This window comes from Simochromis diagramma, unplaced genomic scaffold, assembly GCF_900408965.1.
Source record: "Simochromis diagramma unplaced genomic scaffold, fSimDia1.1 OVJJ01000603.1, whole genome shotgun sequence".
NCBI lineage: Eukaryota > Metazoa > Chordata > Actinopteri > Cichliformes > Cichlidae > Simochromis > Simochromis diagramma.
In genome coordinates, this window is record NW_024387414.1 from 16,014,599 (window position 1) to 16,041,237 (window position 26,639).

A 26,639-nucleotide genomic window follows, 5' to 3' on the forward strand; every position below is an offset into this window, starting at 1 on the left:
CACCTTCTTCAATTGTACTGTGGTCCAGCTCTGCTGCTCGAATGCCCATTGTTGGTGCTTTTGACAGTGGAGAGGCATCAGCATGGGCACAGTGATTGGTCTGCAGTTTTGCAATACCATGTGCATCAATGACCCTTGGCCACCCAGCTGGTTCACCATTGTTCCTTCCTTTCCTGACTTTTATATAGATACAGTGGCTTGCAAAAGTATTCGGCCCCCTTGAACTTTTCCACATTTTGTCACATTACAGCCACAAACATGAATCAATTTCAATGGAATTCCACGTGAAAGACCAATACAAAGTGGTGTACACGTGAGAAGTGGAACGAAAATCATACATGATTCCAAACATTTTTACAAATAAATAACTTGCAAAGTGGGGTGTGCGTAATTATTCAGTCCCCTTTGGTCTGAGTGCAGTCAGTTGCCCATAGACCAGGGGTGGGCAATCTCAGTCCACAAGGACCGGTGTCCCTGCAGGTTTTAGATGTGTCCTCAAACCAACACAGCTGATTTAAATGGCTAAATTAGCTCCTCAACATGTCCTGAAGTTCTCCAGAGGCCTGGTAACGAACTAATCATGTGATTCAGGTGTGTTGACCCAAGGTGAGATCTAAAACCTGCAGGGACACCGGCCCTCGTGGACTGAGATTGCCCACCCGTGCCATAGACATTGCCTGATGAGTGCTAATGACTAAATAGAGTGCACCTGTGTGTAATCTAATGTCAGTACAAATACAGCTGCTCTGTGACAGCCTCAGAGGTTGTCTAAGAGAATATTGGGAGCAACAACACCATGAAGTACAAAGAACACACCAGACAGGTCAGGGATAAAGATATTGAGAAATTTAAAGCAGGCTTAGGCTACAAAAAGATTTCCCAAGCCTTGAACATCCCACAGAGCACTGTTCAAGAGAGATCTACAGCTCAGGTGGGAGAATCTGTCCATAAGACAACTATTAGTCGTGCACTGCACAAAGTTGACCTTTATGGAAGAGTGGCAAGAAGAAAGCCATTGTCAACAGAAAACCATAAGAAGTCCCGTTTGCAGTTTGCCACAAGCCATGTGGGGGACACAGCAAACATGTGGAAGAAGGTGCTCTGGTCAGATGAGACCAAAATGGAACTTTTTGGCCAAAATGCAAAACGCTATGTGTGGCAGAAAACTAACACTGTACATCACTCTGAACACACCATCCCCTCTGTCAAATATGGTGGTGGCAGCATCATGCTCTGGGGGTGCTTCTCTTCAGCAGGGACAGGGAAGCTGGTCAGAGTTGATGGGAAGATGGATGGAGCCAAATACAGGGCAATCTTGGAAGAAAACCTCTTGGAGTCTGCAAGAGACTTGAGACTGGGGCGGAGGTTCACCTTCCAGCAGGACAACGACCCTAAACATAAAGCCAGGCAACAATGGAATGGTTTAAAACAAAATATCCATGTATTAGAATGGCCCAGTCAAAGTCCAGATCTAAATCCAATCCAGAATCTGTGGCAAGATCTGAAAACTGCTGTTCACAAACGCTGTCCATCTAATCTGACTGAGCTGGAGCTGTTTTGCAAAGAAGAATGGGCAAGGATTTCAGTCTCTAGACGTGCAAAGCTGGTAGACACATACCCTAAAAGACTGGCAGCTGTAATTGCAGCAAAAGGTGGTTCTACAAAGTATTGACTCAGGGGGCTGAATAATTACACACACCCCACTTTGCAGTTATTTATTTGTAAAAAAATGTTTGGAATCATGTATGATTTTCGTTCCACTTCTCACGTGTACATCACATTGTATTGGTCTTTCACATGGAATTCCAATAAAATTTATTCATGTTTGTGGCTGTAATGTGACAAAATGTGGAAAAGTTCAAGGGGGCAGAATACTTTTGCAAGCCACTGTAGATACTGACCACTGCAGACCAGGAAGAAACCACAAGCACTTGAGTTAGAGATGCTCTAACCTAGTCGTCTAGCCATTACATTTTGGCCCTTGTCAGACTCCCTCAAATCCTTATGCTTGCCCATTTCCCTGTTTCTAACACATCAACTTTGAGGACAAAATATTAACTTTCTCTCTTATATCCCACCCACTAACAGCTTCCATGATGAAGAGATAATCAATGTTATTCATCTTAGCTGTCAGCAGTCATAATGTTATGCCTGATGTTGTAACATAGTTTTACATATAGACTAGTCCAGCAAACTGAGATTCTGATTTGCTTTGTGTTCTCTTGGCTCTCTTTTCAATATTACTCAGTTATGCTCATTTAATTTTGGGGAAACAAAGATGATTAAAAGTCAATTAATTCAGCATTAATTTTTGTCTATATTGGTGAACATTGCAAATTTTGGCACAGACTGATGTTTGACCAATATGTTAGTGAATCTCTAGAAATTGTTCATCTACAACAAAACAAACATTATTTGACGATGGTCAGCTTAGTGATTGGTCATGTCACTCAAAAAGTTTTTTTCCCTTTTTTCATCAAACATTCAGTGCTGAAGTTTCTTTTAAATTGTCACGTCTTGTTATACATCTTTAAGCAGTTAGATGAGATAGGTGATCATTAATCCTATCTGATGTCCTACTTGACAGAGATATAATAAAAACATAGATGCTTCAAGACATAGTCTATCAGCAAAAAAAAAAAAAATGCAGGATGCACTGATTACAGCAACAAGACCTGTCTCCTCCTAAACTGAAGCAATATAAATCTACCTCTGCATAATGGGTGGGATAACAGCAGGAGACACCAGGGCTAATACCACACTAGGTTTCTGATTTCCTGTCTAAATCAGCATAAAGCATCTTGCCTTCAGATGGATTACCTGTCGGTGCATTAAGTACAACTTAGACCACATCTGAAGCCACAAGAGACGCCAGCTTGCTCTTCCTGAAACGCTTTAACCATGGCCTCTTCAAAACCACAGAGCTATTACATCTGCCTGTTAAAAGCATTGAGAGAGACGTCCAAAGTCAAAGCTTAGTGGGAGCATGTACCAAGGTGACTAAACATATCCTTCTCTGTCCAAGTCAAAATTATTCTTGATGGACCTACAGGTCCCTCCCTCATCTTTGCATCTTAGGCACCAATAGCCCCAACAGCTCCTCCTCAATAAGCTCGGTTTCCTTAAAGACCACAATACATACAGAAAACAAGATAACATGGTGGAAGGAAAGACTCAAACTATTAAAAAAAAAAAGGCAAAGAACCAAACATACACGAGATTCATTTGATCAATGGCCTCAACTGAGGGGCAATGGATTTCACATTGTAACCACTTGGCATCTGTTTGCTAACACTCCCCCAGTGCAGCCCCCCTCCCCAGTCTTTTTCTTTGTCGAGGAGCGATGATCAATGTGGAGAGACGTGTTCCTCTCTATATACACATACATACTCATGTGGACACACAGAACACCATATCGCTCTAGAATCAGAAGGTAAAGTTGACTGGAGAGATGTGGGCCAACAGAAAATCATACGGCTTACATGAACAATGGCTCAATTAGAGAGGTCTGTTCATGTTATGAGATTGCTTTTCAGGGTTTGTGCTCTCCCAGGTTAGCTCACCATTTCATTATGTAGTCACATGTAGCAGCAGCACTATGCAATGACTTCCTTCGTAAATCATGTTCATGTGAGCAGGAACAAATGTGCCTTGCTGATATGCAAGTAAATTTCGGATTGCTTTATGCTTGTATTGATAAAGACTTCATCAGTAAGTCAGAGATCTCTTCCCATTGATAACAACACTGGATTTAGCTTAAGCGACCATACAATGAACAATAACAAAGGTTTCATGACAATAAATTGTAAATACAAATAGGCCAAGGCAATATAGCCAAAAATATTTATCATGATATATATCTGAAAATTTGCGATAACGATTTAACTGACGATATAATTGACGCGAGACAAAATACTTTACAACTCCACAACTTTATTAGTGCAAAAAAAACCCCATAAATGTATTTTCATTTAAACAAACAGCTGTTTTTTATGTGCATTAAAGCTATATAAAAATGTAACAATGCAAATGACTTCACTGATTTAAGTGACTTTTAATGCATCTTGGTTGTTGCTGCCAGACCAACTGGTTCGAGCATTTCAGAAACTGCTGATCTACTGGGATTTTTCCCACTAGAGTTTAAAAAGAATGGTCCCTCAACAGAAAGCTATAAAATCCTCCATGGTTTCAATTTTTCAGATGGTGGGACCAGAATTTGGCATGAAAAGCATAAAAGCATGGATCCATCCAGACTTATATAAATGGATCAGGCTGGTGATGGTCCCATGGGGGGTATTTTCTTGTTACACTTTGATCGCTGTAGTACCAACTGAGCATAGTTTAAACACCACAGGCTACCTGGATACTGTTTCTGACCATGTCAAATCCTTTATGGCCACAGTGTACTTATCTTTTGATAAAACTGAATCCTTAAAGCACTTAGGATATGCTGGAGAGCCTCATCATGGATGTGCCAACAAATCTGCATCAACTGCACAATGGTACTAGTCAATATGGACTAAAATTTCTGAGAAATCTTTCCAGCACCTTATTGAATTTATGACAACTTGGATATATAGCAATTGTCCAAAATCTTACCATTTTACTTTGCCATTTTAACAAAATTAAAACAAAAACAAAAACAAAAAAAACGTAACAGATTCTGTTTTACATCAAGTTTGACATGATCAGGCTTTCTCACTGCAAAAATAACACTTCAGGAGACTCAGATGTAAGCTATTTACTGTGTTTTCTTTGTACAAGTGAAAACCAGGTCAACTGCATCTCTTTAGGGGTTATCACCCTAATTTTGAGGCTGGGGGCATTTTTAAACTTCAATCATTCTTTTCATCCTTTGATTCAAATAAGGTACTTTTTTAATATTATGCCTGCGGCTCAGGTTTCTGACCCTCATGTGGCTACAGATACAAGCAAACATAATATAGAGAAAGACTTCAAGCCTACCAAGAAGGACAGGTGGCAGATATATGCTTCAAAGTCACTAAGAGAATCCATTTATTATGTTCCTTTTCTATCGGGACCATCACAAATAGAAAAAGAGTGAGTTTATGTAAAAATCTCCACATTGAAGACTACACTACAGTTGTGCAATATTAATCAGAGCTTTGGGAATGTGTATCAATGATGTCAATGTTGTCATTAAATGTCAATGACATTTATGAACACCAGCAATTTCTCAGTGTTTTTTTTACTTAATCTTCCCTTCATTGAATTTGTCTATTATCTATTTATAGTCTATTTTATCTTGCACATCTGCTCTAGGCTTGCATATCAAGTCTCCATTAAGACTGTGCCATATCATATCAGCCATGATAATGTCATGTAACATATCATGATATAACTGATATAGCTACATCAAATTCATACAGTACATACATACGCACATACATATATATAGTATAGTATACAGAAACATCTATGCCGACTATGGCGTGCAAGTCCCGAGGTCAAAATGGGAGAAGCCCCACTAGGGTGGTCAAGAATGACGAGCTAAGATCCTGTGGGACTTCCAGAAACCAACGGACAAACTGGTGATGGCTAACCAACCACAGAGAAAGACGGCCGTAGTGATAGATGAAGCTATACCAAATGACAGCAACATCGGGAAGAAGGAACATGAGAAACTGGAGAAGTACCAAGGTTTATATATATAAACACAAACACCCAGCACGCCCCTGCGGGCGGTTTATCCTTCAAGCTCGGGTCCTCTACCAGAGGCCTGGGAGCTTGAGGGTCCTGCGCAGTATCTTAGCTGTTCCCAGGACTGCGCTCTTCTGGACAGAGATCTCCGATGTTATTCCCGGGATCTGCTGGAGCCACTCGCCTAGCTTGGGAGTCACCGCACCTAGTGCTCCGATTACCACAGGGACCACCGTTACCTTCACCCTCCACATCCTCTCGAGCTCTTCTCTGAGCCCTTGGTATTTCTCCAGCTTCTCGTGTTCCTTCTTCCTGATATTGCTGTCATTCGGAACCGCTACATCGATCACTACGGCCGTCTTCTTCTGTTTGTCTACCGCCACTATGTCCAGTTGGTTAGCCACCACCATTTTGTCCGTCTGTATCTGGAAGTCCCACAGGATCTTAGCTCGGTCATTCTCCACCACCCTTGGGGGGCATCTCCCATTTTGACCTCGGGACTTCCAGGTTATACTCGGCACAGATGTTCCTGTACACTATGCCGGCCACTTGGTTATGGTGTTCCATGTATGCCTTGCCTGCTAGCATCTTGCACCCTGCTGTTATGTGCTGGATTGTCTCTGGGGCATCTTTACACAGCCTGCACCTGGGGTCTTGCCTGGTGTGATAGACCCCAGCCTCTATGGATCTTGTACTCAGAGCTTGTTCTTGTGCTGCCATGATTAGTGCCTCTGTGCTGTCTTTCAGTCCAGCTTTGTCCAACCACTGGTAGGATTTCTGGATATCAGCCACCTCCTCTATCTGCCGGTGGTACATACCGTGTAGGGGCCTGTCCTTCCATGATGGTTCCTCGTCTCCCTCCTCTTTCTTGGGTTTCTGCTGCCTGAGGTATTCACTGAGCACTCGGTCAGTTGGGGCCATCTTCCCAATGTATTCTTGGATGTTCGTTGTCTCATCCTGGACTGTGGTGCTGACACTCACCAGTCCCCGGCCCCCTTCCTTCCGCTTAGCGTACAGCCTCAGGGTGCTGGACTTGGGGTGAAACCCTCCATGCATGGTAAGGAGCTTTCTTGTCTTTATGTCAGTGGCTTCTATCTCCTCCTTTGGCCAGCCTATTACCCCAGCAGGGTACCTGATCACAGGCAGGGCGTACGTGTTGATGGCCCGGATCTTGTTCTTGCCATTCAGCTGACTCCTCAGGACTTGCCTGACCCCCTGCAGGTACTTGGTGGTTGCAGCTTTTCCAGTGGCCTCTTCATTGTTCCCATTCGCCTGCGGGATCCCCAGGTACTTGTAACTGTCCTCTATGTCTGCAATGTTGCCTTCTGGTAGTTCAATCCCCTCAGTTCTGACTACCTTCCCTCTCTTTGTTACCATCCGACTACACTTCTCCAGTCCGAACGACATTCCAATGTCATTGCTGTATAGCCTGGTAGTGTGGATCAGTGAATCGATGTCTCGTTCACTCTTGGCATACAGCTTGATGTCATCCATGTACAGGAGGTGGCTGACAACTGCTCCGTTCCGTAGTCGGTATCCGTAGCCAGTCTTGTTAATGATCTCACTGAGGGGGTTCAGGCCTATGCAGAACAGCAGTGGGGGTCACATGCACTGCCTGGATTGATTACAAGAAGGCCTATGACTCAATGCCCCACAGCTGGATACTGGAATGCCTAGAATTGTACAAGATCAATGGGACCCTAAGAGCCTTCATCAGGAACTCAATGGGGATGTGGCGTACAACACTAGAGGCCAACTCCAAGCCCATAGCACAAGTCACCATCAAGTGCGGGATCTACCAAGGAGATGCTCTGTCCCCACTGCTGTTCTGCATATATATATATATAGATATACATACATACATACATATATACATACATACATGCAGGGTGGGCCATTTATATGGATACACCGTAATAAAATGGGAATGGTTGGTGATATTAAAGTCCTGTTTGTGGCACATTAGTATATGTGAGGGGGCAAACTCCTCAAGAATGGGTGGTGACCATGGTGGCCATTTAGAAGTCAGCCATCTTGGATACAACTTTTGTTTTTACAATAGAAAGAGGGCCATGTGACACATCAAACTTATTAGTAATGTCACAAAAAAAAAACAATGGTGTGCTTGGTTTCAACGTAACTTTATTCTTTCATGAGTTATTTACAAGTTTCTCTTTGTTCACAGCCATTGGCATGTCAAAGAGGTTAACACGCGAGGAGTGGATCGAAATTGTGTTGATATCTGGTGAACGCAGTAACTGGGTCATTGCAGCAGATTTCAATGCAAGACACCCTACGAAACCACCCATCTCCCATGCTACAGTTAGCAAACTGCTTGCTAAGTTTCGTGAAACTGGTTCAGTGTTGGATTTGCCAAAATGTGGACGCAAGAAAACTGTCACTAATGAAGAAACATCAGTGGCTGTCCTAGCTTCATTCAGCAAGAGCCCACAGCGTAGCAAGAGCCGCATGTCACTGGAGAGTGGCATTAGTCGAACATCCCTTTGGCGGATATTAGCTACTCACAAATGGCACCCTTACAAACTCCAGCTTCTGCAGCATCTCAACGAGGATGACCCAGATCGGCGCACAGAATTTGCAGAATGGGCAAAACAAAAATTTGAACAGGACCCTCAGTTCATGCAGAAGATTTTGTTCAGTGATGAGGCAAACTTTTATGTGAATGGTGAAGTTAACAAACAAAACCACCACTATTGGTCTGACACTAACCCACATTGGATGGATCCCTCCAAGACTGTTGGAACAACAAAAGTGATGGTTTGGTGTGGTATATGGGGTACAATGATAGTGGGTCCATTCTTCATCAATGGAAACCTCAAGGCCACTGGATATTTGAAATTGCTACATGATGATGTGTTTCCCTCTTTATGCACTGAAGCTGGCACGTTCCCTGAGTTTTTCCAGCAAGATGGTGCACCACCACATTATGGGTGCCAGGTCCGAGCATTCCTAGATGAACAGTTTCCTGGAAAGTGGATTGGTCGTCGTGGGCCAGTTGAATGGCCCCCAAGGTCTCCCGATCTGACCCCCTTAGACTTTTATCTTTGGGGTCTGAAAGCAATTCTCTATGGTATGAAGATACGAGATGTGCAGCACCTGAAACTACGGATACTGGATGCCTGTGCTGGCATTTCTCCTGCGGTGTTGCTATCAGTGTGTGAAGAGTGGGAGAAGAGGGTTGCATTGACAATCCAACACAATGGGCAGCACATTGAACACATTTTATAAGTGGTCAGAAACTTGTAAATAACTCATGAAAGAATAAAGTTACGTTGAAACCAAGCACACCATTGTTTTTCTTGTGACATTACTAATAAGTTTGATGTGTCACATGGCCCTCTTCCTATTGAAAAAACAAAAGTTGTATCCAAGATGGCCGACTTCTAAATGGCCACCACCCATCTTGAGGAGTTTGCCCCCTCACATATACTAATGTGCCACAAACAGGACTTTAATATCACCCACCATTCCCATTTTATTACGGTGTATCCATATAAATGGCCCACCCTGTATATGTATATGTATTCCCGCCAGTTCTTCTCGGATCCTGCAGGTCCCCACCCTCATTGCTTTAGTCGGCGCTAAACCAGTCACAGTGTCTGCCCTGTTTTCCTCGAGGGGGATTTGTGCTTGGGTTGGAGAGAGAAGTCTGTTTCGCTATTGCGTCTAAAGACAGTATGAAACCAATTGGACCATCGCCTTGGATACTGTACACAGACACTGTGGATGTTTTCCCTTTTTTGAAAGACCCTGTAAATAGTTTTTTCACATCACTGTAAATAAAGTCACCCAACTGCATTCTGAGCATGTGGCTGATTCCTGCCTGGTCTCAGAGTATGACAATATTATTTTCATTTTATCAAAAATCAAGTGCGTGATTCACATTGAACCACTAAAGTCCACAGTCAAATCTTGGCCATTTATCTAACTGCTATTGTAAGGGAAGGATCCAGACAGAGAACTGAAATATTATTTCTTCTAGGGACAGCCTGAAGCATTCACTGTCTGCATAATGTGTCTCAATTCTGACATGTGGAAAACCGCCTAAAAATGGCAGTTGTATGAATAATGAAGCAAAATGAAATGGTAATTCAACTGTGAGTGTCAGGAAAAGTTATAATTGAGTAAATTGCTTATTTTTCAAGCACATGACCCAAAGCAAAAGAAAAAAAAAGGTGACTGCTTCGTGTTCGTGAGTGTAGCTGGAGTTTGAGTAGTCAAATGGCCTGGATATTATAGTATGAACTTTCAGTCCTATTTCCAAAAAACATGACTTTCTTTTTGATGTCACTTTGAATTTTTTTTTATAGTTCAACACCACTTCACCATACAGCCGTTCTACCCTTCACTGTAGATCTTCATTATTTTTAGCCTAAGTCTAATATCACGTCCATACTTGATATTCTAATTGGTCGGTCTTTGTAAACAATATACTGTGATTCAATGCAAACACACTGACATTGTAAATGACATTTTGTGCGTAAGACTTTGCAGCATATTTCGAAAAGGTTATCTCTGTTATTGCAAATGCAAAAAGACATTTTAATCCTGAAAGTAAAAGTAGTCACAATTGATTTTTCCACATTTTTTTAAGGTCCTTAAAAATTGTTCTCATTTTCCCAATGCAGTCCTGCAGTAACTTGCAGCAAAACCTCCCCATTAACTTCTGCAAATGGCCAATGCTGAGGAAGGGATTAACTAAGCACACATCTAGGGCATCGGAAAAATGGACATGTCCACAGATTTATTGGCATTTATTATGGTTGTTCTTGTTTTAAGTGTAAAACCCCCCTCTAAAATGCATCATTGAATTGGCTGTTGCTCTGTCTCACACAAACCATTAGTGAGAGAATTTATGCATTTAATACATTAGAATAGAAAATGAGTCCAAAAAGAAACTGCCATGAGGCAACACATTATCTTTCCTGTCGGCAGTTTTCTGGTTCAACATTTGGCAGGCTCGTCAGTAAATGAAAGAATTATTTCAATTATTGTACAGCATTAAATTATAGTTTGTGGAAAAAGTGGTGGCAGGTCTGCAGCAGAGCTATAACATTTCCCCTGCCTCTGGCTTCTCTGTCACTTTTAATGAAGAAACCTCTCCATACTACACAAAGTGAGCGAGACAGAGAGAGGAGAGTCTTTGTTCACCAATTCTCAAATTTGTTGCAATGATGGAGAATCTCTATTAAATAAAAAAAAAACAAAAAAAACCCACTACCATTCAAGGTCAACTAGAACTGCAGGGGGTTCAGCTGTGCCAAAATCTGGAGACTAAAATCAGAACAAAGAGGGAAAACACTTTCCAAACAGCTAAAAATTAATTGAACCCGTTTCCTACTGTTGAACTTACTTACAGCATGTCATCCCATTAATAGCCGAAATATCTAACTGTGCAGTGGTTTGCCACAGGGTTTGAAGCTCAAACCTGACTTGTGGTTTCAGATATTCCCTCAACAAACATTAGGGAATGTCATGTCGGGAAATATATTGCTATTATACATGCTAAGAAAAATACCTAAGGGCAGGTATATCCTCCGTATGCTTGCGTTAGCTCCCTGCTAGCTGCCCTGTCCTTCTGTGCATAATGCCCTCTATAAATAGAGAATAAAAGAGAAAGCTTTTCTAAGCCATTGGTTCACATCCTCCATTGTAACACCATCCCATCCATACAGATATCAAATGCATGATCCCTGCAGCATTTAACCAAATTAAATACCCCCTTCATTAGCAAGCCAAAACCTATTGGAGGCATACAAAATACACCCCTTAGCACCAAGGACACAACACTAAATGGCTGGCAGAGCTTAAAATAAGTCCACACACTGCAAAGACTTGCCTTCATTTGTATGTTCCTAATGTGCCAGCTTTGCTCACCGTACACAGCCTGCTGCTTCGAACACATGGTGAGTAATTGCCAACACTCGACCTCCATACTGCACTTAATCAACATGGTAACACCATGGGGATAAATTCCTAAACAATACAGCTAGAATAATTCATTTATTGGTCAACAGACCCAATGTGGAAAGTGGTGTGTAATGTCAAGGTGTCACATGATTCACTGTCAAGGTTACTGCTCGTTATCTGAGAGAAATACAAATGGAGACGAGAAAGAGAAAAAATAAGACGCCAAAATCTCTGGCAAACAGTCTTATTTTATGTCCCATGTAATGCAGAAAGTAAAATATTATAGCATTTTTATTTTTTCCCTCATTCTTTCATTATAATCTAACCATTGGCATCTATTACAGTACTACTGGATATACAGTATAAAGTTTTTATACTTTTAGATTAATTTATTTAAAGTCCCTGGTTACCATAATCTCTTTAACCTCTAAAATAATTTGCATTTATTTGTCTTAAAATCCATTCAGGGTTGTCTCCAGCCACAAAAGAATGGACTGCTGCTGTCCATGAACTGAATATGTGTTTCCAGGTTCAGGCACCCTGTTCATCATTGTACAGTTGGTCCATTTGTCTCCATTCTCACCTTTGACCTGAAGGCAAATGGTGATAAAAGCACCCTTCATTGCATTCGACAATGAAAGCAATAGGCAGTTCTTGAGTCAAGCAGCACAGTAAACAAACATAAATAAAAGAGAGCAGGAATCAATGACAGAGGGAACATTGTAAGGCAGCCCACAGACCTAGAAACCGATGCACTTACACTTAGGTATTAACACCAGTATAATAAAGAAATATACACAACTTTTGTAGGAACATTTGAAAAATGTAATATTTATTAGTAATACTACAAAGTGTTATCAGTCAGCTATCATTCTGCAAAATGCAATTTCAAATACTTGTAATTTGTGTCGATGAGGTTGTTCTCTTCAGCAGTACCACAAACCAGACACATCATAAAGATACGGTCTCATTTAGACTTTTTGTATAAAATCCCTCATTATGAGACAATTTCTCTTTTTAAATGTTGCACTACTGACTATTTCCTTCAAAGTGATGTAGCATTGCACCAGCAGGCCACGTGGCAGCCAGTTTCATGTAGAGACAGTTGTTGAAAGTGACACAGAGACTAGTGTTTGTTAGCAGGTGGACACACACAGTGATGAACCAGCTGGACAAAAAAGCCATAACGTAACGTAAAAAATGAGTACGCGTCAGCATCTCTTATCTCTGCATTGGTGCATCGTTCATACTTTTGAGACATTTGCTTTGCGCTAGACGTCTCTACAACTTTTGACAAGGAAAATAAAAACGGCCGAGCTTGGCATTCCTCTTCTATCATCTTCCCTTTCCTTTGCTCCAATCATCCACCCCATAACGGATTAGCTGAGAGGAAGACCCATTTCCTCCCTGAGGCTGCTAAAATATTAATCAAAACACAGAGGAGTGTGCAGCAGCTCCCAAGATGCATGTCTTCTAATGGTAATACATGGGGAAGGCAGAGAGGGAGGAGTGCTGCCTGTAATAGTCTCACAGAGGGGGAGGAGAGGAGGAGGGCCAGAGGTGACAGGGGCTTTCACAAGGGACAAAGAGAATGAGAGAGGGGGACCGATAGGCAGGAAGAGAGGTGGAGCGAAGGCAGGAGGTGTGTGTGTGAAGAATTGACAAAGAGAATGCACTGATATAGAGCATGTCAGAGAGATAGAGAAGATCAAAGAAGTATCATTGCCTTTCACTACCCATTTAATGCTCTTACAAGGGTTGGAAATAGCCTCATGTGAAACTTCTTAGTATGAATAATAGATAACCATACAAATAGCCAATTTAGCTTAAAAATGTTCTTGCTTATCATCAGGGCCAAATATTTGCCGGGGTTTGTGTTTCTGTGTGTATAAAGAGGTACAGAAAAGCGGTACAATCCTTTTTCGACCATCTAAAATATGACTTAACGTGTCATTCCAGGTGGTCTGCGTGCATGAGCAGTGAAAGGCATTTCTCTCAGAGGCCAAATCTAAGCCTGTCTCTGGCTCTGAGCCGCTGCCAGGGGGAAAAAATGATTGGACTATCCATGTTGGAGACACGGTATTCATGTAACTAAGCTTTGTTACTGGTAAGGGGAGACTAAAAGGGTTATATCAGCTCATTTTCCACGCTTGTCTACTACTCTTTCTGTTACTAGGTGATTCAAATACACTGACATGACAGTTGTCATCCTTTAATTTGGGAAATGTGCTAGCTTGCTAAAAACTGAATTTAAGACACACACACACATTTCAGACAGCTTCCTGTTGCCACTAAAAAACACTGCCAAGTGTTTAAAGCTGACGAGTATTTCAAATACCAGGACTGTAAAGAACAACAAGCTGATTTTATGGGGAATGCAAAACTGTTTATCCTCTCGGGTCATCTTCAAGTAACCTGCAGACAGCTGCGACTGTGTTTGACTACCTGGTAATTAGGGAGTCGCGCAGCCCCCCATGGGGTTGCATACTCGCAGTAAGCTGCCATACCTCTTCTTCTTACTTCAAGATAGACCCAAGAGAGACGACTGTTTTGTGAAAGGTGACACAACTCAGTGACCGCTGTCTACCTGACCATGTCGATAATGAGATGCAAGCGAGGCTTCGTTGTATTCAAATGAGGCAGAGCGTGACAATATTGCTGAAGAGAAACCAGCAGAGACACATGAATATGAACAAGACAAAGAAAGGCGAAATGAGAAAACGAAAGCGAATGTGGACACTTGGTTGCTCACATATGTTCTTTGTGTTTCATAACGATGCATGGGTAGGGGTTAAAGTGGTCTGTCCCAGTCCTGGGCCTTTTGTCTATTGTGTTGCTTTGCTTAATGTAAACCGATAAAGCTGGCTAACCTTGTGGCCTAATCAATGCTTATTTAGAATACCATTGATTAACAGTTCTGATTATTGATTATGTCAACGCACTCAAGATATGCCAATGGCTCTGATAAGAGGTTACCCTGGAGCAAAGAGGCCTATCCACCAGGCTACTGGACATACACACACATACATATATTATATACATATACACACACACGCACAGGGCTGTTCTCCTTTACACACTCATAGTGCAAATTGTATACCCCTATTAACACCCAAAGACCAAAGACGGGACTAGTGTATTGACACAGGATGGCTGCTTATCTGAGCCTTAAACATTGAAATTACCACACCATCTGTTCCTTCAGTGTACCATGTGGCCATGTGAACAAGTAGCATATAGGTGCACCAGCTTTTCTTAAACCTAATTTGAATGTTGTCTCGTCAGCAAACATATAGAAAAAAAATGCAACTCACTTTGTTCCTGTGCATAAAGAAGGCAATCAAATATGTTTAAAATCAGCATTAAGCACACTGATCAATGAATACAGTGAGAAGAGTGGAAATATCAAACTATGCTTACCATAAATCAACAAAATGTTGTCCAGACTTCTGAACAGACATAAAAAAAAAACCTTTGTCGTATAACTAGGACCACTTAAACACCCAAAGGTAGAAACAAAAACTTTCACAGATACTAAAATGCACCGTACAAAAAAGCCCAAAAAACACGAGTAGGATCATTTACCTCATTAATTTTGCCTACGGCAGAAAAAAAAACTCACTTCAGTGATTGTTGCATGTTATAGGTCTGCAAGAACAAAGTTTGTTTTTGTTTTGTTTTTTTAAAAGAAAATCCCCGTAATAGTAGTGGAGACTGGAGCAAGGATCATGAATAATTTGACAAACTAAAACATGTGACTAACATTCAAACATATAGTCTACATTTTAAAAGTTTTGAGATCTGGTTATTTCATGTTGTTAATTTATGTGGGAGTAAACCCATGGTGGCTGTGCACACTAATCACAATCATTAGGGAAGTTCTTGCAATAGTACATCCCACAGCAGCTGAGACCAGTGGTTCCAGCTTCTGTGTGAAGATTTTTGTGTTGCTATCTTTAGTGTTACCAAACCTTGAGATACAATACAGGTTTGGGTACCAAATTTGTTGTAGACATTTTTATAGTACAAAAAAGGATAAAAAATTTTAAAAAAAAGTTCTGTTGTCAGCAATTTTTTTTTCTTAATCTTTACTAACTTTATTTATATTTAGAGTTTTTTCCTTACAATATAAAGCATCTTTAGGTGACTGTTATTATGAAGCAGTGCTATATGAATAACACTGAAGTGAATTTCCTGGTTAAGTTAGCAAATACTGTTACTGTGATGATCGTTGGTCTGTTTAAAAGTGCTTTTTTCTAATGCATCACGCTCCAAGTTATATATTTTTCCTGTGTTTGCTACCTGTTTGCTTGGACTGTTTGTCTCAAAGATGTACTTATATTCGCATCACTCGGTGATAAACAAGTGGAATTTAAGTAAAGTTAAAACATTTACTAAAGAGAGCACAAATGCATGCTTTAATTAGTAAACATTCTTAGGTCATCGATACGTTTTGTGTTGAATTTTCTGCGTTGGCATATAAATACCTGAAAAGCTGATAGGAAAACACAATAAAATGGCGATAGCGTTAACAACAGTGGAGAAAGAGCGAGACCAGTCACACTGTTGCACATCATGCAGACAACATGTTTGAAAAGTAAAACAATTTACCCAAGAAGTATGCAATATATTGCTAAATTGTACAATATAAAAAGAAGCTGTTAAAAACACTTAAGGATATGTTCTTTTCCCAGCAAATGCTTCCAGCACTGTAGTGACATTGAACAGTGCTAAAAACATTTACAGCAAAGTTGTTATTGAAGAGAAAGTGAGTCAATCAAAAATGTCAATTCTACAAAATCCATGAATTACAGTTACCAGCAGTGCTGCCTGAACATTACAGCATGAAATTGGTTATTTTTTCAAATCTTTTCAAGCAGACTATAAGTCAGAGTGTGCAGATAGAGTGTGAATTACTTACTACCTCTAGCAGACAGATAACTAAACTTAGAGAAAAATTAAAATTAGAAACAAAAAAAGGTGCAAAAGGTCCACCTATCACCACCTAAAAACAAACATATTGTATAGACATGGACAGGAAAAATAATAAAGGTGCATTTTTTTATTTTCTACTAATCTGAATTGATCTACAAATAGAAAATGCACAATAATAAATATTTCATTTGATTTTTTTTTTACATCACTTTAAAATGTGTCATTATTATTGTTACATTTGTAATATGTAATCTTGTAATATGTAGTCTTTAAAATCTTTCTTATATTTCAAATGATCATGCTCCATCATATCTTAAAGGCCTCATACGTCACTTTATCCCAGCAGAGCACTCGGTTCTCAGAGTGCAGGTTTAGTTCTAGTTCTTAGGGTCAGGTAGGAGGTACACTCTTCAATTTCCAGGTTGGATTCCAGAGGCAGAAACCTTCACTGTGTATAAGGTTAGGCATGCAGCTTTTATTTAGGGCTGGATTGGGTGACCCCAAATATCCTTAGTTATGTTGTTATAGATGCAGGATACTGGGGCTGCTAGCATAGTGCTATTCTCACTCCCAGTGCATTGATATACTCCTGTTGCATGTTCTTAACTTTTGTCTGTTTTCTCCAGTAGTTTGTTTTTTCTTTTGTTTGTTGACTGCGGTCTTTCTTATCTCCTCTTTTCTCTCTACCCCTTCCCTCCATACAGTCACAGCTGATCATTACCCTTCCTGAAATTGGTCCTGACAGAGGTCTCCTCCTCTTAAAAGTGAGTTTTTCCACACTACCTTAGCCTAGTGCTTTTTTAAAGGGGATTCCCTGGTCTATGAGGTTCTCTGTGCAATATCAGTGGGTTTCTACCTTAAAATATAAAATGTTTAATAAAGGCTTGATTGTGAGCTCTTCCAAACAGAAAAACAAACAAAAACGGAGAAGTTATAAACTATATACATTATAAATGAAAGATGGCTATAACCACCATTATGTGAATTGTTGTTTTGACTGTTTTGAAGTCTTGGCGTGAGCATTTTGGCATTTTGTTTTTTTTAAGCAGAGATGAACAATCCCTGCATGTCCATATGGCACCAACAGAAACAGGCTGTAGCCTGATATGTTAGGGTGGACATCTAAAAATAGTGGGTGGCAAAAAAAAAGACCAGAAAATAAACTAGTAATAGTAATAGAAATAGATTGCTGGTATGAGCAAGTGTTTGGATGATGACACAGCTTCCATTTGAGATATTTGTTTTTGTATATTTAGCATAATTAATGAATAATTGGGCCAAAATCATATTTATACACAGAGTTGCATTTGTAGCTGGTACGTGTATGCATGTCTTCAACTTCACATCTATGAATCATGTCAGCTAGTGTGACTGGAGACATGCTTTCAGCTGCACATACACCTCTCCAAGTCTATCATCAATCTATTAGCAATCACCCGTCAGTAAACTGAAGGTAGCAGGTAAAAAAAAAATGTTAATATATTAGACAACCATACAGCTTATCTATGAATGCCATTTCTCACAGTTTAAAATAGTCTTTACAGAATTCACAAATTATCTCTTCTACATTTCATTAATTCTTAAGAAATTTGACTTTTGTTCTGCAAATACTGACATTCAGTAAAAGATAGCTAACTTTACGGTATAATAGCCAAAATCAAGCCTGAGAACCAACCCAAGTAGGGGCTACAACCACCCAACAACACAACGCAACACATATAGGCTACGTCAGCAATATGTCGCTGTGCTATGCTGCAGCATAGCTTCATCCATGGATGAAGCACAGTTTAGTGACTATGTAATGCTGATGTTGTGGCAGTGAGGGGTACTGTCTGGGACTGAGGCAAAACTTTATATTTCTTTTACATTAAAGGGTTTAAAGGAGGAGTATAGCCCCAAATTTGTTTTTCAGCCTTGATTTCTGGCCTGTTCTAATCCTAAACACTGGAATTTTTTTTTTTTTAGTTTAATAGTCAAGTCAGTTCAGTATGAAATTATTTCTAGTTCATTTGAACCAAAACCTGCTAAATTAAATGAAATCACCAAGATCATGATACCAAAGATTAGATGTGAACTTCTGAACTGTCCCTATGGCTGTGCTTTATGTAATCAGTATAAAAGCATAAAAACTGGCTGTCAAAGTTTTAACAATTTTTTGCTGCCAGGCAAGCAGCACAAACTCAAGTGAGTTGGTAGTTTCACTCAAGAAAAGTCCAGTTCTTAATCCAATTAAAACTGGCAATTAAATTTTAAATATTTCCTTTTTTCAGATTAAGAAAAAGAGATGTTATCAAGCAAGCATTAGATTTGTTGCTTTTTTTCCCATCAGCTAAACTGGTTGCTAACAGAAGACTCCTGCTTGTAAATGTAAATTTGAAAGGTGTCAGTCTCCGTATCTCATCCTCATCCTCCAACATTTATTTTCTGGTGAACCAGTTTAAAGAAAACATTTGGTTTTCTTTAAAATGGTTCACCAGAAAAATTATATCAAGTATAAATCTGTGTGATTCTCTGACCTTTGTAGGGAACAAGTTGTTGAGGTCATTGTCATCTAATAAAGTGGCAGCTGCTGACCTGTGCTGATGAAGGAACCAGGACACTGCTGGAGTCGTGTTTTTGGGCGGTGGGGACGGCCCTGTTGGCTTATTGTTCGGTCAGCACTGCTAGGCTAGCCCCTGTCAGCCAGCCAGTGTTGAGCTTTGCACTTTGCATATGGGGGCTCTTCCGTAATGAGCCTCTATGTATGGGTATCATGTGAGATATCTGAGCTAGTGCTTACTGTTCCATGGTCAAGGTCAAAGCCGGCCAGCCCCACCACTGACTCCCCTACCCTATCCATCACCTGAGAACACAGACCGCAGCTAAGCTCACATTCCAACCTTCTGGACATCCTCACATCAATTTGGAAAGACTATATATTTATTTATGGCAATCTCTGTTTATTGTATGTCAATATACGTTATAGGTATTATACAAAGAAAGGCCTAACAATTCACCTTAAAAAATTCCAATACAATATGTACATGACAAGGCTGAAGAAACAAAAATGAATTTTTTTTATTAACAACCACTAAGAAACAGCACAGAGTGTGAATATATGCTTTTAAAAGCTGGTGCAGACTAAGTGTTTACAGTGTAACACAGTAATGTGTTTTGTTTTTTTTATCTCGTCTTACCTGTGTGCGTAGTTGACGTTTATGCTTTTCTAATGAGCAGCTGCTATCAACATGCCAAAACCAAACACCTTATGTGAGTCCACATAAGTGAGACAGGGGGCTTAAGTGTAAAGGACCCTGGAACAATCTGTCCATACACCACCATAGTAATGCTTAAATCCCCACAGCAATCAATAAACTGCCCTCTACCAGATCATATATCAATTGCTTGCTGAACTCAGGGGTAGAGTAAAAAAATGTATACCTAAAGAATGAACAACCATTTTGCTGTTGTATACATATACAAAATACATTACACCTACATGACCTGTAACCTGCAGAACTTCATTCTCTAATCTGATGCAAGAAAGGAACAGTAATTTGAAAATAATTAATAATTATTGTTTTATATGTATTGCATGCACAGTGTAATGAACAGTTTAAGTTTTTATTTTAAATCGGAATGTGTCTAAAACTTGAGCATGGACTTTTGAATAATGTTACATATCTGTACAAAATATTTTACCTTAAATCCAACTAAATCCAACAAAAGCAGGACTTTTCTGTGCACTACAAGCTGGAATTGCAAAGTAAAGTTTAACTGACATGTTTCATCCACGGGGTAAGCTTCGTTATGAAGATGCTCTAGCACTGATTTACATATGAAGTTTGGAGAATGGCACATGGGGTAAGAATTTAAGTATGACCTGGTGTGAAAACTCTCCCACTGCGAGATAAAAAGGAGACTTGAGCAAAGAAAGATGGATTTCCTGCCATTTGTGATCTATGACCAATCGGCTGTCTATTTTCAGAATGCTGTTAATGCTTTCACCAAGGTTTAAATCCTTTCTTTTGTGCATTTTCCTTAATCAATACATTGGCAACAGTTTGATTGAATGCTCATTCACTGTGTTAAATTGAGGCTGAATGAGTTTTGTCCTTTTGAATAATGAGTTTGTTTTCAACAAAGCTTTATAGATGTTTTCAAAGAGAGGAAATGTTAATCACCCACTTATAAAAAAAAAAACTTGATTCTGATTCATCAAATATTCATTTTTTCAAATATTTAATTCAAGAACAAATGTTAAGCTTTTACACCTAGACATTCCAATTTGATCATAATCGGTATGCCCTTTTCCCAACTTTCCGTACAATCTTAAATGATCAATATAGTGTATACTGGAAACATGAATGATTATGTATCCAAAGTGCTGCAAAACACCGAAGACAAACTGTACTCTTAAAAGGGCAAATCGAAAATAAATGTAAAATAATCATGAAAAACATGTTCAAGGAGGGCGACAAAACAAAGAGAGTGATAACAACAATGACAATTATCTGTTTCAATTTATTATTTATTAAATTTGCTGCTTTGTTTCTTGTTTTTTCAAATTCTCTGTCTGGTTGGCTTTTTCTGGTGTGTGTCTGTTTACGCGTGTAGGCGTGAATCCAGACCTACAAAGAAATGTGGTAACACCTGCAATAATGCAAGATTTTCAGTTTTGTAATTGGAGTTAATGTAAAGTCATTTTTTTCCAACTCTGCAGGCAGGTTCAGTGTGCAGATAAAGAGACACTCATATCACAGAGATCAGTTCTTCAGCTGACATTAAAAAACACATTTAAGTTTAGAACTTACCCAAGGTCTAGCAAGCCAGTTATATTTTAAATTCCACTATTTCAGTCACATTACAGTAAAGAAGCTTAAAAACTTAAAATTGTATCTCTATGTCTAGGTAATTTTATTTTATTTACATATTCTTACAAAAAAAAAAGCTCTCTGAAAATAAAACAAATTTAAGTTACTCCCTTTAGAGGCGAGTCGGCTGCAGTTTGATGAAATGGATCCTTTTAATTTGCATCTCATAAAAAACATAATATGGAGTAATTTCAATTGGTGAAGAAAAGAAGATTGAGTGTGTAGCCACTGCATTTGCTGACAGAATATGAAAAACAGAGCATTGATAGATTGATGCTCAAATTAGTATTCAAACAAAACCATCAAATTCAGCCAGCCTAAATGGAGGAAAGGGAAAAGAAAAAACAAAACAGCACCCAGGGATACGGACGTAAACAAAGAATAGATGCTTTATGCCTGCAGTTAAACAACAATGCCCTCTATTGGTGTGACACTGCATCAGTTTCCCCCCAACAAAGGCCATCACACTAACAGCAGACTGTAAAGCAGACTGATGTATTTTCCAGCACTCTCAGCAGAAACATTGCATTGAAGTGCAATCACCTCGAACCTCAAAGACCGTCCTTATTAGCCTACTAATGACCACGGACTTTATTATTCATTTGTAAATGTTATTTAACTATTACAGTCATTGCTTCTATAATCAGGGGCCTTATTAGCAGTTTAAAATGTATTAATTAGGACAATAATGAATGAAACCACAGTAGGTAAGTGCTAGTGTAGCCAGGATGCCTCCAGCAGTGGGAGGTTACAGACACTCAGACAACTTCTCAGAGGTAAGATCCTGTGTACGCGTGCATGTGTGAGTATGTGTGCGTATGTATGTGAATGAGGATGGTTTACAGGATCAGTGAAAGAGTTCTTGACAGGAATGCACATCGAGTCTCTCGTCTCCCTGTTGCTCTCTCTACTGAACCGGAACAATGGTGTAGACAAACAGGGGCGCCCCGGAGAGTGTGGCGAGCTAAGTGAGTGAGCACAGAGGTTTAATATGACAGCTACACTTCTCAGCTGCTGGTTCAGGGTGAAGAAGTTGTCCTACATTGTACATGTGTGTGTGCACCACCTTGGCAAGCCAAACCATGCCACTTAGAAAAACTGAACTAGACAGGTGAATGAGTTCTGAATTATGAGCATGGCTTTGCCTGCAGTAGTCAGAGTATGGGGTACAGACAGAGAGCCCCTTTTGTGAAATCACTGGTTTACACACTGCCATCTAAGGTAAAAGCAAGAGGCTTTTTTTTTTTCTGACAGCAGTTTAAAAATGTAATTTATAAAGAGTCACATATATATGAAATACTATGATTGGTGAGTCATTTATTTCATGGAAGAATTTGTGTATGAAAATGTTTATTCTGTCTAAAAATGCAGTGCTAATTCTGGAAATTAATACATTAGCATCTGTCTGTTGACCTAATTTTGCTTCATCAATAATCTGATTTCCAACTGCTACATCCTTCATAAACAGGGGTGCACATAAGTGGTCTGCAGGTGCGCATGCGCTGTCAAAATAAAAGACGCGCACCAGATAAGAAGATGCAACGCGCGTTTGCGTACATAAGATTTTCTGGAGGAAGACAGATATTTGTTTAGAACTCTTAAAGATGTCAAAGAGCAAGCTCCTTTAATACCTTTAATAATAAGAAATACGCGAGAATACGCGCTTATTTTGCAGTTCGGACTCCTTCTGACATTTCTTTGGAGGTGGAGGAACATCAAAGTAATTGCTTAAAGGAGTTTGCTTCTTTGACATCTTTAAGAGTTCTAAACAAATAGAACAAATAGAACAGAAAATCTTATGTACGCAAACGCGCGTTGCAACTTCTTATCTGGTGCGCGTCTCTTATTTTGACAGCGCATGTGCACCTGCGGACAACTGATGTGCACCCCTGTTCATAAAAATGCAAGATGGTTTTTTTTTTGCTTTAGTTGAATTACTGTCTTCAACCAGAGGGGGATACAAGTTTCACATCATATTCTACAATGTATAAATCTAGATGTAATAAGCAGATATGATTATTAGTATATACTTGTAAAAATCTATTATAAATTACACAGCCTTTCTCCACTTCACTTTAACCATTAAACTTCGTTCCCTACTGTTTTTACTTCTGCACGCTGTCGCTTGCTTGTGCAAATGAAAAATTGTTATCTTTTGGTATGCTTACACCATCCTGCCAAACAACCCCTCTCCAACCTCCCAGAAGACCATAAAACACTTGCAGACAGGGTGCGAGGGTGGGGGCAACAAGGCAGAGCAAGAATAGATCGAGAGAAATGGTAAGAGCTGCACAATGTTAAATGGGAATATGATTTGCAGCTGCTGCTTTTACAAATGGTTTTGGCAAAGTTTAACAAATCTCCTGGAGTATAATTTACCCAATAAGTGTGAGGAAACCCGCACTGTTGAAAATGTTCATGAATAATTTTGTTACACTTCATTTTCAAATACTGCAAGGAAATTACAGGAGGTAACCTTCAACGGCATTCTGAAAGCCTTGAGATGGAAGTCACGCAATGCGCCAAAAGACGTTATGATACATACCTGAACAAAGCTATTAGCCTCAGTCCCATCCCCCTTTTTATTTCAATTAAACCTTTCTCTTTGATTCAAAGGCATTCAAATCTAAAGTGTCTTTGATCTCCTAACCACAGGAAAGACAGGAAAATAAAAGTCTCTTAAAAGGAGGTGAAAAAGAAAGTTGTCATTCCAGAACTGGGGACAACTATATTTCCTGCTGTGGTCTTCACTGGCACAGGAGTGCTTGAAAGACCTCAATCCACCATGAAGAAGGAAAAGAAAAAAAGAGTCTGCAAGGGGCTGTCAGGCTGTCTTTCAGTCTGAATCTCACTTTACCAAATGTGAAGTCATTAGAAGCTCTGAAAACTGACAAAGGTGAAAGGTCACGAGGTGAAAGGAAAAAACAATTCTCCTTCAGCTTTTCTGTTTAAACAAAGATTTTACAATGAAAAACCAGGTTTAACCCTAGTGTGGTTAAAATAAAAGTGCAATACCATCAAATATCATCTCAGAAAAAAGAAGTTCAACCGTCTCTGGATTCTTCTAAAGCATTTTTTTCATAATGTCCTTTGACAGTAGACATCTCACAAAGCTTATTTGTAAAGTTATAATCAAATCTCATTTCTCAACCTGCCGCCTGCCTTCACACCCACTTTGATCTGACTCTATTACTCAACCGGACTTGCTGGGCCAGCTACATGACAGTCCCAGTGTGAGGGATTGTGGTACTTTCACCCCTCAGAGCACTGGATTACAGGCTGCTAACTGCCTTTGGAAGAAAGAAAAACATCTAAAGGCACCGCGTTGTCCTCAGCGAACAACAAGCACACCCAGGAAGCCCGAGTGTTCTTTGATGTGCTGCTGAGCGGTGTGAGGGCCACACAAAGTAGACGAACACAATCAGTCAACTGTTGGAGAGCGATCGGTGGGCTTGAGCGCCAGAGGAGGGTTACTCAACACTGGCCAGAGACACAGACACAGGCAGGAGGGGGAGACAGCACTAAGACCAAACAGTCGCATTCACTCTAATTCGAGGTGGTTCCTGGCTCAGACTGGGACTTTGGAGGGGGTGACTGTGCATGTAAGCACAATCTGTCCACATAAAATAAAGGTAATGAGACTGCGTACCCTTATTTGACAACTTATTCCTGTTATTTCTGAGCTGGAGTAAATGAAACCCTATTAACAAAAAATAAAGATAAATAAATAAATTCTGAATTCATTTAAAATGCAGGGGATTTTCTTTGGACTTTGGCTAAAACCTATTTGGGAGTGCCAAAAATTCCTCTATGCAGGAGAGATGTGTCATGTCTACTTTTCTCTCTGTTACTCACTGTTCACTCAACTCTCTCCTCCCACATATCGTCCTTATTTCCCGCGTAATTAATGCATATTTTTTGACAATTCTGTTGTTTTCCACTTGTGACTAATATTAATCCATTTAATCAGTGTTCTGCGACTCAAGTGGATCTCTAAACAGTTTCTCTCCTTTTCTCTGGATGATGCAAGTGTGCATATTACGGCGAGGCAGCCAGCTGTGAAAACAGCTTAATTAGCAGTAATCACTTCTGATAGAACATGTTTCCACTATTTGCCTCCATTAGGGATGCTTTATTTCTCTTATTCTATCAGCCAACTGCTGCCACTCTTTGCCAGGTGAGGCTAGTGGTATAATAAATGTGTCCCAGAAGCAGATTTCTGTCACTAAGTGCATTCTTGACAATGTAAGTTTAAGCTGCCCTCAGATTTCCAGGGTGAAAATGACAGCAGATATAAATAACACCAGATGCACCAATTGTAAAATGATCAACGTGAGTGTGAGCCTCACTATCAATGACAATTTTGCCTTGTAAAAATTGTTATAACACCGTCACAACACAATCCAAAGTACAGTGTAGAACTAGTGAAGAAATAAGGGCAAATCAACAAATTACCTAACACCCAAGGCGATTGAAAACTGTCATTTTAAGGCTCATGAGTTTGATTTACAGCACTTTATCTTCCCATCTAACCCGATACAGCTGAATTAATGCTAGTAGGTAGTTGTAAATTTCTTCTTCAAAAAGAAAGTAGCTGAGAGGGCAGGGTCAACAGTGACAGTGACTGGGATAAATGATTGCTTTTGTGAAACAGTGGCCTTTGAAATAACATTTAAATGGTGACACGCTATATTATTTTACAGTCCAAATCCTACATTAAATGTTTGGAAATCACACCTAATACTTTGATAAATTGTGTACTTTCACCATCTAACTCTGTAAAAACATACAAAATTCACATCTGGCTTCATGCCAGACCTTTTTTTCTCCATACACTTGCCTTTACGCAATGGCTAATTTTATTTAGCATATTCTATATTTATGTTTTATTCCCAGGAATGCATCCAACATGGGTGTCCATTACCCCAGCTGTTTCAGTCATCAGTATGTATACACCAAAGTGCCATTGATGTGTGTCAGTTATCTCACTTGCATTTCACTTGCAATGAATCTTGTGGCTTCCCCACTTCCCAGTCACGCCACCATTTGATGCATCTTCAGTGCTTTGTGGTTGGCAAAGAGCCTTAAATATCCTCCATCGTTGGGACTGGGCCATTAGATACTATGTGCCACCAACGCAATGGAAGACAGAGTAGACCTACAGAACGAATACGGGAATATATTCATACAGAAAGCATCTAAAAAGAAAATATCAATGCACGTCTCCGACAAAAATATATTGACATAAATTTAGAAGTC

At 39.8% G+C, this 26,639-nt stretch overlaps 1 long non-coding RNA gene across 1 annotated transcript in view; it reads right to left on the minus strand.

Annotated features, from left to right (window-relative positions):
- LOC120721524 overlaps positions 1–26,581 on the minus strand; it is a 33,623-nt gene extending 7,042 nt beyond the window's left edge. The window contains exons 1-2 of the long non-coding RNA XR_005693183.1: positions 23,031–26,581; positions 19,961–19,970 (exon numbers count right to left, since the gene is read on the minus strand). This is a non-coding gene — a long non-coding RNA (uncharacterized LOC120721524). The remainder of the gene's footprint in view (positions 1–19,960; positions 19,971–23,030) is intronic.
- Positions 26,582–26,639: the final 58 nt, after the last annotated feature.